Raw genomic sequence first — 14,575 nt, 5'->3', positions numbered from 1 at the left:
TCCTTCCATGTTGATGATCATCTTCTTCATGCTCTTCTTTTCACTTTTCCATCACGCCACCAACCCTTCATACCACATAGCTTCCCCTCTGAGCCTGGCTCTGCAGGAGTTTTCTTCCTCTTAAAAAGGAGTTTTTCCTTCCCACTGTTGCCAACTGCTTGCTGAAAGGGGATCGTGTGATTCTTTTCTGCAAAATACTTTAGGGTCTGTACCTTGCAGTACTGTTATTATCATTTCCTAATCACAATAACAGTCAATGCGCTATATAAATAAACCTAAATTTGAACTGTGATCTGAACTGAATTGAATTTGGACAACTTTCCACTGTCCATGGTTACATATACTGCACTGGACCAAAAAGACTGCATTTACACTCTTTGAATAGTACTACTAGCACTAGTACTCAAACTCAAAAGGAAATATTCTAATAATGTTTCAATTTTTTTCTGATTTTCATGAGCCATTAAAACAAAACGAATTACCCAGAAAAATTGCATTCTCATTATACTGAAATCATTTGAGATGCTCTAGTATAAGACTGGGACTGTGGTTTCATGGTGAGAGTCCTCGGTTGACCTGTGAGAAAGCTTAAAGTTGGCCATTGTAACAGTCCAACGATAACCTGGGACAAAATTCTGAGAGAAAGAATCAAACCCAGAAAAAATAAATTGGGGGGCTTCCAGCCAAGAAAAAAATGTTTGCATGATTAGCACAACTGTCATAGTCGATAAAAAACAGACTTGGGGTCTTTTATACAGTCACTGGTTTTATCATTATACAGTATACATAAAGTTTATTTAATAAACAAAATGATTAGATCCATGTCACAGTATCACATGCAGTAAACACAATCTCGAGGGGCCAGATAACCAACCATCTTCCAATCTTCAGAGCAGGTATTTTGGTACATAATCTTAACAAAACAAGTATGTTTGGCAAAGTCGGTCTTTCATTTTCACTTTCTCTTTAATGTTAAAGTTAATCTTCTCAGATTTCCATCCATTCATCGCCTTCCAGCTACATTATCTGGTTTACATAATTACTATTAACAGAGGAGTGCTCCATGACTTGGCTGCAGATGTGCCTTTCTATGAAGCCTGTTTAGCTGTTCAGCTTATGACAAACAGTGACCTTGGAGAAAATAGTTATAATTAGCCTGGAGGTTGGGGTGTCTTGAGGTCTTTTTTAACAGATGTGATGCCATCTATAACCAGACAAGAGTATTAATGAATCCAGATTTTCAAATAGGTGAATATATGTTGGCTGAACATGATTTGTTTCTAAGAGTCTTTTCGAAATATCTAAAAATCTCGATTTTGCAGGGGAGAGATGGTGAGTATCAGTTTCAGAGATCACGTAGTTCTTTCTCTCCCACCGGACCTCCATGGTCAAAAAAAAAATGATGCCTATAGCTGCAGTTGGTTTAAAATCTCTCATTGTGGGATACATTTTCTAAAGCCTAGAAAACAAAGTCAAAATGAAAAGGAGCGGCTTATTTCTCTCGCAGACTGCAGACAGTACACTGAAAGGTTATTTTGCTCAGTGACGCCAAATAAATTACAGCCAACACCAGCGTAAATCAAAGCTCACACTAATTTGAAAAGGTGAAACACACCCCCACAAACCGCTGCACTCTCCTCCAAGATCGTACTTAGTGTAGCTGTGATCTTTGTGGAGACATTCAGTGTAAGTATTATATTCCACTTCAGGCTGGTGATAAGTGTTTTTCCACTCGACTCCACTTCTCAAAATCATCCACAATCCATTTCCTCTGGTCACCTGCATGAATATAACACTTCCTTTCTTTCTGCTACTTTATTTTTATCCTTTGGTCTGTGTCTGTGTCTGTATCTGTCGATAGCTTTACCAGCGATTTTCTTTCTTGCATCGAGTTATGTTATTTCCCAGCTCTGCATGATTCCTCGGGTCCCATCTGTGGACACTCAGCATGGAAGAAAATTAAACAGATGGTGGGGCAGACAGGGGGACTTAACATTATGTGTGTGTGTGTGTGAGAGTGAGAATGTAATCTGGACTGCAGTTTCTGCAGTCTCTCTATGTGGATGTATCTCTTTATGTTGGTTAGTTGACAGTAATAATTCTAGGAGCTCCATATAACCTAAAGTTCTGAGTAATTAGAGATGACACTCCAGACACTCCAGACACTCTAAACCAAGGCACAATGTACATTTCAATTCCTTTAATTTTAAATATGTTTATATTGTCTATCCTGTAAAATAGTCAGATGTCTATTCATATTAATGTACAGAATTCACCTGCTTGCTGCTACTACTGCACATTCACCCAGTGTATATATATATATATATATATATATATATATATATATATATATATATATATATATATATATATATATATATATATATATATATATATAATGTTCTTCCTCTACACCGCCCCCCCCCCCCCCCCCCCCCAATTTTTGCACATGTCGAGGAGCGTGTCAGGCTACATTTCACTGTGTGTTATACTTGTATAACTATGCATGTGACAAATAAAGAACCTTGAACCTTGAACCTTGACACAATGGTTTCTGTCAAAAAGTAATTCTGTTGTTCCACTAATTTTTATTTATCTCTCCTGTGTTTACCTCCCACATCCAGCATGAGTGTTGGCTGTAAGACTCTTTTAGCAGCAGACGTGTAAAGTAAAATTTGCACGTTCATAATATTTTGACCCACCTATTGTTGATGCAGCCATCCATACTGACAATGAATAATTTCCATTTCGTGTGTGAATAAACAGATCGAACCAATCAGACCACTGCATTTGCCAAGAAGTGTCCTCGTAGTTCACTGAATATACAATCACATGGAAATGGTAAAGTAATATATTTTTTTACCTCAGGCACACAGCTAGACACCACCATGATACATAATACATTAGGTTATGTTCTTTGCTGCAGCAGCCAGCTGTGTGTTCTTGTGCAAAGTTAATAACTGCAACGTTACCCGTGCAATGTGTGTGCACAGCTTTTGGAGATTTATCAGATGTTAAAGTTATGTCACCTTAAAAGTTTTGAAAGTTTGCTCAATTTTGCATCCTGCTCTGTCCCTTTAAAATACTGTTTCACTGCTACAGCTGAGCTCCAGTTAGTGAACTTAGCACCGAGATGATTTATTGCTACAGTTGCAGAGCTGGGCCAAAATTTTTACACTTCACTCTCTCTCTCTCTGTGCTTTTCTTTAGTTTCTGTGTCACTCGCAAATTTGATTTCCGTTCCGTTCAGATGCTTCGATGCAGAAAAAATATGAAAAAAAAAAAAAAGATTTGTCAAACCTGCCAAACTTTCATGTGTAATTCTTGGGCGTTGGAAAAAAAATGGATTTGTGTATTCATTGTGGGAAATATGTCAGTATGTTTTAGTGCTTATTTAAGGTTCTATTTAAAATCTATTTAAGATAGGCTTTAAAATGGTTTCTAGTCATCATTTGTAAATCCAAATCAATTAAATCAAACCGCAATCTGCTCGCTGCAGAAATGTCTCGTTTCTGTCAGTCTGGATACGTGTCTATGGGATTACAGTTTCCTCTCTATATGACAGGTTTTTACCTCAAACAATGGAGAACAATGTTTTGTAACTGTCTCCAAAACCTATACTGACACAAAGGTTCGATATACAGTCTATGTTAACTTTGAATATGAATGTGGATCTATATGTTAACATATTTATTCATCATCTAATGATATCTGGGAAGCAAACTTGTCTGTAGCCCATTAAGACACAATTTTTAATGACAATATAAGGGTCCCCAGAGCTAGAGATAAATAACTAAACATGGACAGCCAAGAGAAGTATCAGGGAGTGAAGGACCAACTGATATAGATGGACAAACTGGTGATGGCTGACCAGCTGCACATAGTAGTGATGGACAAGCAGAGAAAGGTCCCTGAGTCTGACAAAAGCCACAGACTGAGCAGCTGCTATACCATCGCCTCGTGTTGCATACAAATGACATCACGGGACTTTTGGGTAATAACCCAACGCACATTACTCACCATAACTCAAAAATGAGTCACGCTGAGCCAATCAGAGTAGATATTAATGAAAAAGGACTAAATGTGATTGTGTTGCCTTGAATGAGTTCAATTCAATTCAGTTTTGTTTATATACATTAATCCAACAGTTCAAGGCACTTTACATCGTAAGGTAAAGACCCTACAGTAATACAGGTAACAGAGAAAATCCAAACAATCATATGACCCCCTATCAGCAAATGCTTTGGTGACAGTGGGAAGGAAAAACTCCCTCTACCAGAAACCTGCAGCGGAACCAGGCTCAGGGAGGGACAGCCATCTGACACATCCAGTTGGGGGTGAGGGAAAGAAGATGGCAAAGACCCACTGTGGAACAGAACCAGAGATTAATAATAAGTACTGATTAAATGCAGAGGGGTGTATAAACACATGAGTGAGTGAAAAAAGTAAGTGAAGAAGAAACAACCTGCAGCCTAGACCTACTGCAGTGTAACTAGGGAAGAATTCAGGGTCCTATAACTCTATGGTTTATCAAAAAGGAAAGCTTTAAGCCTAATCTTAAAAATTGAGACTTTATCTGTCTCCCAAATCAAAGCTGGAAGCTGTTTCCACAGAAGATGGGTCTGGAAACCAAAAGGCTCTACCTCCCATTCTTTTTAATATGCTACAAACCACAAGTAAGCCTGCAGTCTGAGAACAAAGTGCTCTAATAGGGTGATACGGTACTATGGCATCATTAAGATAAGATGGGGCCTGATTATTCAAGACCGTGTATGTGATGAGAAGGATTTTAAATTCCAAGTCACATGCAGTGGCTTGTTTTTTTCCCATGCTCTACATTGAAGTTCACTTTTGTATTGGAAAACTTTAATATGTCTTGTATCAAACTAATCAGAGATATTGCCAAACTTTTCTGCTTGCAACGCCCCCTCATTCACCTCCTCCTCCATATCTTCTTCTTTCCACCCTAATATCTCCCTCACTCTTTCAATCCAATTTTCTCCTCTTCCTCCATTCTGTCATCCCTTGTCCTCCTCACTGTCCGCCCCCACTCCCTCACATCATTTAGGTCTTTTCATCTCTCGGTCATGCTGTCTATTTGATTGGAGCTTGCCTTTATGGAATTTCATTCTTTAGCTTTGGGGTCATTTTCTATCTGTCTATCCTCCTACTATATTCCTCATTTCCCTTCTTTTTTTGAACTGTTTTCCTCACTTCTTTATCATCTTTCAATCACATTTCCTTCCTTTTTTATATCTTTCTGTGCCCAGTCTTCCCTCTCCCTTTAGTTGAGCTGTTCCCTCAGCTCATTTATTGAACTTTAGCCTATGTTCCTCTGATAATTCATATTCTTCCTCTCCTTTCCATAGTGCATAGTATTATGTCACCATTACATTAATCATTTCCATAAGTTTACTGAATAATACTAGCTTAGAAAGTTTACTTCTGAAACCATCAATCATTAAGAATCTGGACATGAAAATGTTATTTTTCTTTGCTACCATTAGCTAATATTTCCCTTTCACAAACATTACACCTATATAAACTAAAGTCATCATATTCTATAAATGACCAACACTGATAAAATCTAGATATATTTGGAAATCTTGTGCCTAGGCTTTGCAACACATTTGTATGGAGGCATGTTTCTAGGTGACTCACAACTGCCCACGTTTGACTTTTGAGTTTGAGGCCTTGTTCTGTGGTAAAACGTGCAACCCATCACCTCTCTGTTCCAGTGCTACATATTTCATAAGGTCTCTCTTAAGGTCCCATCACAGCTTTTGATAGAATCCTAGCAATGCTGAAGTCTGGAGTTTGGTCTTAGTCACTAAAACACCTTCATTCGTTTCTTTTTCAGCCATTCTGTTGTAGACTGCCCTGTTTCATGACTCAGTTTCAGCCACACATTTGCTCTAGAATACTGTGGTATACAGAGGAGTTCACAGTTGACTCACTGACTGCAGGGTCCTCAGGTCCCGTGACTATAAAACAAACCTGAATCATCACACCTCCACCACCATGTTTGACAGTTAGTATGAGGTGTTTGTGCTGATATGCTGTGGTTTTCATCAAATGTGAAACTGAGCATTGTGGGCAAACATCACCACCTTGTTCCTAAGCCATGCTGTCACCTAAGCCACGCTGTCATGATCGTTTTCTCCTGTTTTCTCTTGACAATCCTCGTCACTGATGATAAATTGGAAACATTGGCTGATCAACTCAGTTCTAACACAAACCCTCTGATTAGATTCTTTATTTCGAGGCTGGGTCTCCACTCCAGTGATAATCGTGCTTATCATTCCAGCCCTGTTTCTCTGTTTTGTAGCACCATGTCTGAGGCTGATACAGTTGGTTCAGTGTACACCAGACTCAGAGTGGAAACTTTTGAGATTCTGCTGATCACACACGGAGGCACTTGTGAGCATCATTTACAGAACTTTATTTACAAGCCCAAGATAATAACGAAGGTGATTCGACTGTAAACTGTGAACTATGACAAATAACATGAGACTCTAACAACATTAGCAAACACAAGTTATACTAAACTATGTGAAATACTAGATTTACAAAAAGGCACTTGGGGACTGTGACAAGGGAATAGGAACAGGAAACACGATCAGGACGCTCTGAACACTAGAAAGAGAGAAGACAAGGTTTAGTGGCTGGGTCTGTGAAGTCCTGGTGAGTATGAACCATAAACAGATTTTATCTTACTTTAGCAGGTGGAGCAATGGCAAGAGAGGGATAAGTGGTCTGAGTGAGGCAGTGTGGGCTACAGGAAGAGGGGATCAGTCGAGTACTGTGACAGGAGGACAGGCAGGTGAGTGAATCCAAAAGGTGCTGTGATGCAAAGAGCTGCCGAGTACAAACCAGTGTCCGGATAAAAGAGTGTATTGCCAGAGGGAAGTGACAGGATGGCTGAGGGTAGGAAAACACAAGGTGAATAAATATTACTATAAACAAAACTCTTTCTGTGAAACACTATGACGGTCAGCACTAATTGCTATTAGCTGATGACTTGGCAAAGAGTAGTGTTGCGTGCTGGTCTAAGTACTGGCAGCTCAATTACCAGCAGGTGTGGAGACATGCAGAAATGTAGCGACTCGGCCCAGCGGTGGAAACCGTGACTCTGTGAAAAGCCTCAGCATTCACTCCGAGCATGACTCTTTTGATAGAATCGTAGCAGGGCTGCAGTCTGGAGTTTGGTCTTAGTCACTAAAACTCAGTTCTAACACAAACCCCCTGTTAGATTCTTTGTTTCGAGGCTGGCTCTCCACTCCAATGATAATCGTGCTTATCATTCCAGCCCTGTTTCTCTGTTTTGTAGCACCATGTCTGAGGCTGATACAGTTGGTTCAGTGTACACCAGACTCAGAGTGGAAACTTTTGAGACTCTGCTGCTCCTCTGTGCCAAGCTGACCTTACTGAATGGAAGGCTTCATATTGTCTTATTTTGTAGCTGCCATACTTGTTCAATCACATTGCTGCAACAAACCTTGTAAAGGTCCAGAACTTAACCCAATTAAAATTTTGTGAAGAATGCTAATGGATGCCCACAATGAACTGAAGCAACGGTGGAAAGAAGATGGGCCAAAATTCATCCATAATGATGTGGAAAAACTGATAAAGTCATACAGGAAATAATTACTTCACATTGTTACTTGTACAGGTGAGTCTACAAGCAGCTGAATCATGGGGTGTAGTTTTTCACAGGACTCCTCTTATAAAACTTTATTTTTCACATGAAAGCTAAAAACACTGAAGCTGTAAAACTGTCAATATTTTTCTGTAAAAAAAAAAAAAGTAAAGAAAAATCCTAAATGAAATTAGTGACGGCCAACAGCACGAAAGACTGTGGGCACCCCAGCTTGAAACTGACACACATGTGAGCTCATTTATGTATACAAACATACTGCATCCCATCACAGCAACTTACTTCAAAGTCATAATGTTAAGGCTAAAACATGTCATAATAGCTTTAGGAGGATTAGGATGATTCATGCCAGGGACCCCACATGGTTCCCAGAAATACCAACGTCTTTTTTCCATTACATAACTGGTTAGACACCAACTTTACAACTGGATGGAATTACAGCATTATGTGCCCTGCTAATTATTATGGTCACATGTTAAAAACCCTACATACTCCAGTGTTCAAATGTTCAACTTATAGCATTCAATGTATATATAATAAAATGTATAATTTCATTGTACATTCTTGGACAATGGCAATAAAGTATTTTATTATTATTATTTATAATTATTATTATTTGAAGCATAAATAATTACAGTGTTGTTTAAAAAGTAAAATTCTAGTATTTTACTTGTTCGTTATTTAGCTCATATGTGTGTGTCTGCACTGCACCTGTGCGGTTTATCAATCCAGCTTGCGTTAGCTGATAAATCACTACTCCACACTTTAATCTACAGACGGTAACTTTTGTCTTAAAAAACAAAACAAAACATGGAGACAGCCAATATGCTAATGTTGGTACTTAGTTGGCTGTAGTTATATCCTAAACACTTTTTGTCGATACTTAATGTTAGCATATTCTATGAACTTGGAAATTTGCTTGGTGTCTAAGGTGTCTAGTTTAGAAATTATTACAGTTTCTCATCAAACGTAATACTGAGTTGGTCATTTTTTTAAAGCTAGGCTTGTCCTGGTCTTGACATCTCCATTGCAGCTTTTGCGTCTCTGTCTCTCTTACCTCCTCTTGCTCACCCTGAATGAGGACCACAGCAGTGAGTCTTCTGCACACCTGTTTCTCATCTTCTCAGTTCACTGCAAAGCTTAAGTATCAGCCTCCGCTTCCTTTGTAAGTACAGTTACTTTCATTGTAAGTAACTATACTGGACTGATTGGACTTTTTGATTATTCATCCTGCCACATTATTTTTCATTTGAATTTAATTCTATTTCTCTTATTGTCCTATACTTTTACAATAACCTAAATATTTCTAACAAATCTACAGAAATCTGTAATTTTATTCAATTTCATTTCATTTGGTCCCTCGTTAATGGCGTCATATATTTTATATTCTTGCTAGCCATCAAGCTAGTGACTTGTAATGTTAGAACCACCTCATAAACTGATTTTTGTATGATTGTTCTGACCATGGGTAGCAGCTCTAGGATATCTTCCAACTGAAATTAATGTCATATAATGTTAGTTAAACAAGATGCATTGGTAGCAGACCAGTTATTATTACATTAGCTACATTACTTTTAGCTTTTTTATTAGCGTGACAACATTATATGAATCTCAACAACAAAAGGTGAAGAGAATAAAACTGGAATATTGTGCATGCAGCCAGAGAGGGCAGGATTTTAACTCTATTAAAAAGATTTTTGCCTTAGCTACCAGTCTTTTATTTTTGTGTTTTTGCTCCCTTTCGTGTTTCCTGATTGATTTCCGCACAAGTGTTCTCCTCCCAGACTACCCTTCTCTTCCTGTCTAAACACACAAAGCCTTAAGATGTTCAAACCATTGAGAAAGAAGCTAAGGGCAACAATGGAGAGATCAACTGAATAACAGCCTTATACCCCATAACAATAATTAAAACCAAGATTTATGACAAGTTTGGTTTAAAATTACAGTAATTATTCAACACTTTATTTCTTTTGCTTTTTCATTGCTCAATATTTTGTATTCATTGAGACACAAGAGTGAAGTAAATGAGTTCCAAGAAAGCTGTATTACCATTTACTTTGTTGTATTCCATTAATTTAACAGAACTGCTCGTGTGCGGGACCGATCTTAAACAATGCTTTGATTATTATTATTATTATCATTTTAATGGATAAGGCAGAAAATTATTTGATGGATAAGGTTTTAGAGCTTTGAGTTTTGGAGACAGTTTTTAAATTTGGCAATACAGAAGAAGTGAAAAATGCAGCTGTCTTTATCCACTAGTTTCCATGGAAATATTGGTCAGTTTGTTTTCAGAGAGAGTGCATGTCATTATTAGTAAATGGATCACAGCTCAGTAATTGTGAATTGTGAAATCTGTTATCCACATAAATCCACAGACACTGGCTTTCTCCTTGCTCTCCACTTTCTAAGTAAAAGACACTTCAGATGCAGTAGATTCTGAATCATTTCTGGCAATAACCCAAACATGAACAGAGGTGGAAGGAACTCATGTGAAGCTATGATTGAATAACAACATGATGCTCAGTGATGAAAACCATATATGACCTGTTGTTTTTCCACTCTTTTTTCTTTCATATTTTCCTGTTACGGTGGTCCATTACAATGGATCATCATGGTCAAACTGCACACTAATCACTAAAGCTGTGTAGATACACACACTGGAAGTGATTTGCAGAGACTAGAGTGACCAGAGACCATAGAAAGATATTTGACAATTTCAAGCACTGTGGGCAAAAAAACTGCTGCTGACCAAAAGTGGGCGGGACCCAAAGTAAACTGTGTGACCAAGAAGGTCTTATTCTGATTGACATAACACCTTCCAATACCACTGTCATTGATAGTGTCTTGTGTGCTTTTGCAGACTTTTTCAATTTCATTTTGTTTACATACATATATATATACATATATATATATATATATATATATATATATATATATATATATATATATATATATATATATATATATATATATATATATATATGTGTGTGTGTGTGTGTGTGTGTGTGTGTGTGTGTGTATATGGAACAGAAAAACTCCCTTTCAACAGGAAGAGTGACTGATAGTGGGGTGGCGGGGACATTTGACCTTTCAGGGCCACTGTACAAAAGGTCAAGCGCTAGGCTTCAGGTTTTTAATCTCTGTATGATATAAGTGAGAGCAGACATGGTCATTCTGAGCAGCCCCACCCACTTGTTGTTTAAACCTTCAGTTTGCAAGGGGCAGCCAATCAGAAGAAAGCAGGTTTAAAAGGGAGGAAACTATTGAGCTGCTCAAGTAGTGTCCAAAATAAAAAGATGAAACATTTGGAGTTTGAAATGAGCATAACTAGTCTGCTTTAATCTGCAAATATCTCCTTGGGTGAGACTCATGATCATTTTCATTGCATGTAAAGACTCACTGTAGCCATCTGTCAGTCTATCAAGTTTACGATTTTTCACATTTCTACTTTTAAGACTCTAATTTACCAGAATTTCACAACAAAAGGTTGGCAGCTGTGGCTCTGGGAGCAATGTTGGTTGTTCAATCACAGGTTTGGCGTTTTGGTTCCCAGTCTGTGCACTTGTCCATGGGTAGGAAAGTGAAGCTAAGTCCCCAGCTTCACATTGTGTCACTCAGTTCATGGCAAGTGTGTAAACAATTTGGGTACCATGACAGAAACAGTGATCAAAGTATCTGAAAACTGATTGTTGAGCAGGACATACACAACTTTCTCACCGTCTCGCTGTCTTTGCCGAGCAGTTTCCTTCATGGTTTTCTTTGATGCTCTTTTTTAAATGAAGATAAATACACTGCATCTTAGCCTGCATCCATGGCATCTACTCAGTTCTTTCCTTAACTGTGAAAAATTGGTTTGTAAATAAATCCTATTGTGCATGATGACGCTTCTCACACTGCTGCAAAGCCAGTATTCACGGCTGAGTGAGCGCAGTGAAGATGTTTTAATGTAGCAGCCCCGAGGACAGCAAGTTAACTACTGGATTGAGATTAAGTGGATTTCATGTTGCTATGGACAATGTTATTACTGCACACCCACACCCACACGAGCCTTTAGTTATACCTACGCTATTTAGTATAGATTTATTTTGGGTTTGACCCCATTTTTAAGTGGCATTTGATACTGCAGCCAGCAATAGTGGTTTGTGGTTTGCGTGTTGGCACATATAAAAGCTTCCAAAGAGTGTTTTGTTGGAATGTCCATGTATTCGAGACAACTATGTAAATATCAGGTCTTAGTTTTCTCTGCTCTACTTGTGCTTTTGTGAAAATTGGCCAGCTGGTCAGAGTTTGACATGGTTGTTCAGCTGTGCAATGTAAAATGAGAGCTATTAGCTCATGTTGAAGTCAGGGGGGTTCACTGGAATTGCTGAGTCATTTAATTCTGTCACAGGGCGTTTTCATACTTGGCCTAAATACTCAAAATCTCCATCCAGCAGCATTTCTTTGGAAGACAAAGACAATATTAGAGGTTTTACTACATTTATTGGCCACTTACTTAAATATATGTGTTCAACTTCTCCTTAAAGCAAATCTCTATATGTAGTATCAGCCAGTCACATGGCAGCAACTCAATGCATTTAGAAATGTAGATGTGGCGTGCTGACGTTCAAACTGAGAATCAGAATGGAGAAAAAAGGTGATTTAACTGACATTGAACGTGACATGATTGTTGGTGTCCCTGGTGCTGGTCTGAGTAATTCAGAAACTGCTAATCTGCTGGGATTTTCCCACACAGCCGTCTCTGGGGTTTACAGAAAATGGTCCAAAAAGAAGAACGTATCAAGTGAGTTTCAGTTCTCTGGGTGAAATTACCTTGTTAATCCCAGAGGTCAGAAGAAAGACAGATCACCCTGTTAGCACCTTCTGTCACCACAGGAAACTGAGATTACAATCCACTCAATAGAAGAATGGAAACATAGCCTGGTCTGATAAGTCTTAATTTCTGCTGCAACATTCAGACTGTAGAGTCGAAATGAAAGTATGTATCCACCCTGGGTGCAGTTCCCCCCTCCAGGGGCAAGGGTACCTAGACCCGGTTTGTAGAGTACGCTTGGGGAGTGTGATCGTGTGTACAGCGTCTCTTTATGTCTGTCTCCACGTTGGTTGAGTGTGGAGTAAGTGCATATGAGAGCATGAGGGTGGGAATGGATGTTTGTATCTGTGTGTGCCTGTATGTCTGTGTCTATATGTCAGGTTGGGTGTCAGGCGCCACCTCTCTGGGGACATCTCAGGCCCTCCAAGGTTTGGAGGCCTATCTCCCCCTACCACCACTTCCCCTGCCAGTGGCGGACTCCCTCAGACATCGGTGCGTTGGTGGTTCTTTGTGTCCGGGGATGGGGGTCCAGGTACACACCGGCTCACTCCTTGGCGGCCACTTATCGGGGCCTGGAGCCTGGGGCTCGCTCGGGCCACTTTCGAGGTGGGGTGCCCCCGGCCTCTCGGCCTGGGGCTCGGTCACTCAGGCACGGCTGGCTGCCGGCGGAGCTCACGGGCGCGTCACTGCAACTTCCTCTGGCTTCTGCTCCGCGGCTGCTGAGTGAGCCCTCATCTGGGACTCTCCTCAGCTCACTGGGACAGTGGCGCAGCTGCCCCTCTGTTGGTCTTCCTTGGTCTCTTGTGTTCTGGGGGCCTCTGGATGTCTGGAGTTTTGATCTCTCCATACCTGCTTCATGCCCTGGAGGACGGGGCTGTGGCCCCCCCACACCCTCTAGCAGATTATTACATGAAGGAACCTTTAAAAAACAAACAAAAAAAAAACCAAGCGCGTCCATGGTGTACACATGGGTGATCACACCCACAAACTACACCCTTTTTGGCTCCTACCTCAAAGCACACTGTGTTCTGTTGATCTTATGTGCTGCACAATAATGTTTAATATTTAGTATTTACTGTCATATTCCCATATATCATTGTGATGTTGTTTATTCTATTACTCTTGTTCTCCTCTGCTTGTTTTCTTTTTTTCTTTCTCAGCAGGTGATCCAGGTGATTGATATATGCATTTTTTTTCTCTGCCCGTTCTGTTGGTTTTTGTCTTTTGCCCTTCTCCCCCGTCCCTCTTCTCAGCTGTTTCTCTTTCCCTCTTTCTTTCTCCCCTTCTTTCCCCCAGTCAAGTCTGTCCCGTATTCAGTAAGTGAAAATAAAATGAACAATAAAAGGTGAATCAAATGGACCATTACGGCAAGGCTGGGATGGTCAATTTGGTAAAGTAAATCCGTTGGGCATCTTTCTTTGCCTTTAGACAACAATTCTGATGGCAAAAGAGCCAAACGGGACAGGCAAAAAAAAAAAAAAAAAAAAAAAAAAAAGTATGTATCCACCCTACCTTAAATCAACAGTTCGGGATTCTGGTGGTGTAATAATCATTGTTTGAAAATGTTTGAGTCATTTAGTACCAACTGAGCATTGTTTGACTGCCACAGCCTACCTGGGTATTGTTGCTGACCATGTCCATCCCTTTATGACCACAGTGCATCCATCTGGGCTGCTTTCAGCAGTAAAACACACAGTTTTGCATTATCGATGTGCAGTCAACAAGTCTGCAGCTATCATGTCAGTATGGACCAAAGTCTCTCATGAATGACCTTACTGCAGCAACCTTTCTGAATCTCTGTAAAGAATAATTAAAATAGTTCTGAAGGGAAAAGAGGGTTTAATTTGGTACAAGCAAGATGTAACTGGCAAAGAGATTGGCGAATGTAAGTGGTAATTTATAAATCATAAACCAAACAGCTGGAATCTATCACAGTTAAACTCAGCTCTTTGTTGCAGACCCAAGTTACTCTTTTTGTTAGCCAACTGCAAACTTCACATTATGTTATTAAAAAAACATCTTATATTGACATTGGCACAACAGCAAGGAGTTGTTGCATCACACCTATTTTCATACTCAGTATTCATTTTGATCCCAACTAC

Source organism: Rhamphochromis sp. 'chilingali', assembly GCF_963969265.1.
Source record: "Rhamphochromis sp. 'chilingali' genome assembly, chromosome: 4".
Lineage (NCBI taxonomy): Eukaryota > Metazoa > Chordata > Actinopteri > Cichliformes > Cichlidae > Rhamphochromis > Rhamphochromis sp. 'chilingali'.
This window is presented reverse-complemented; position numbering follows the sequence as displayed.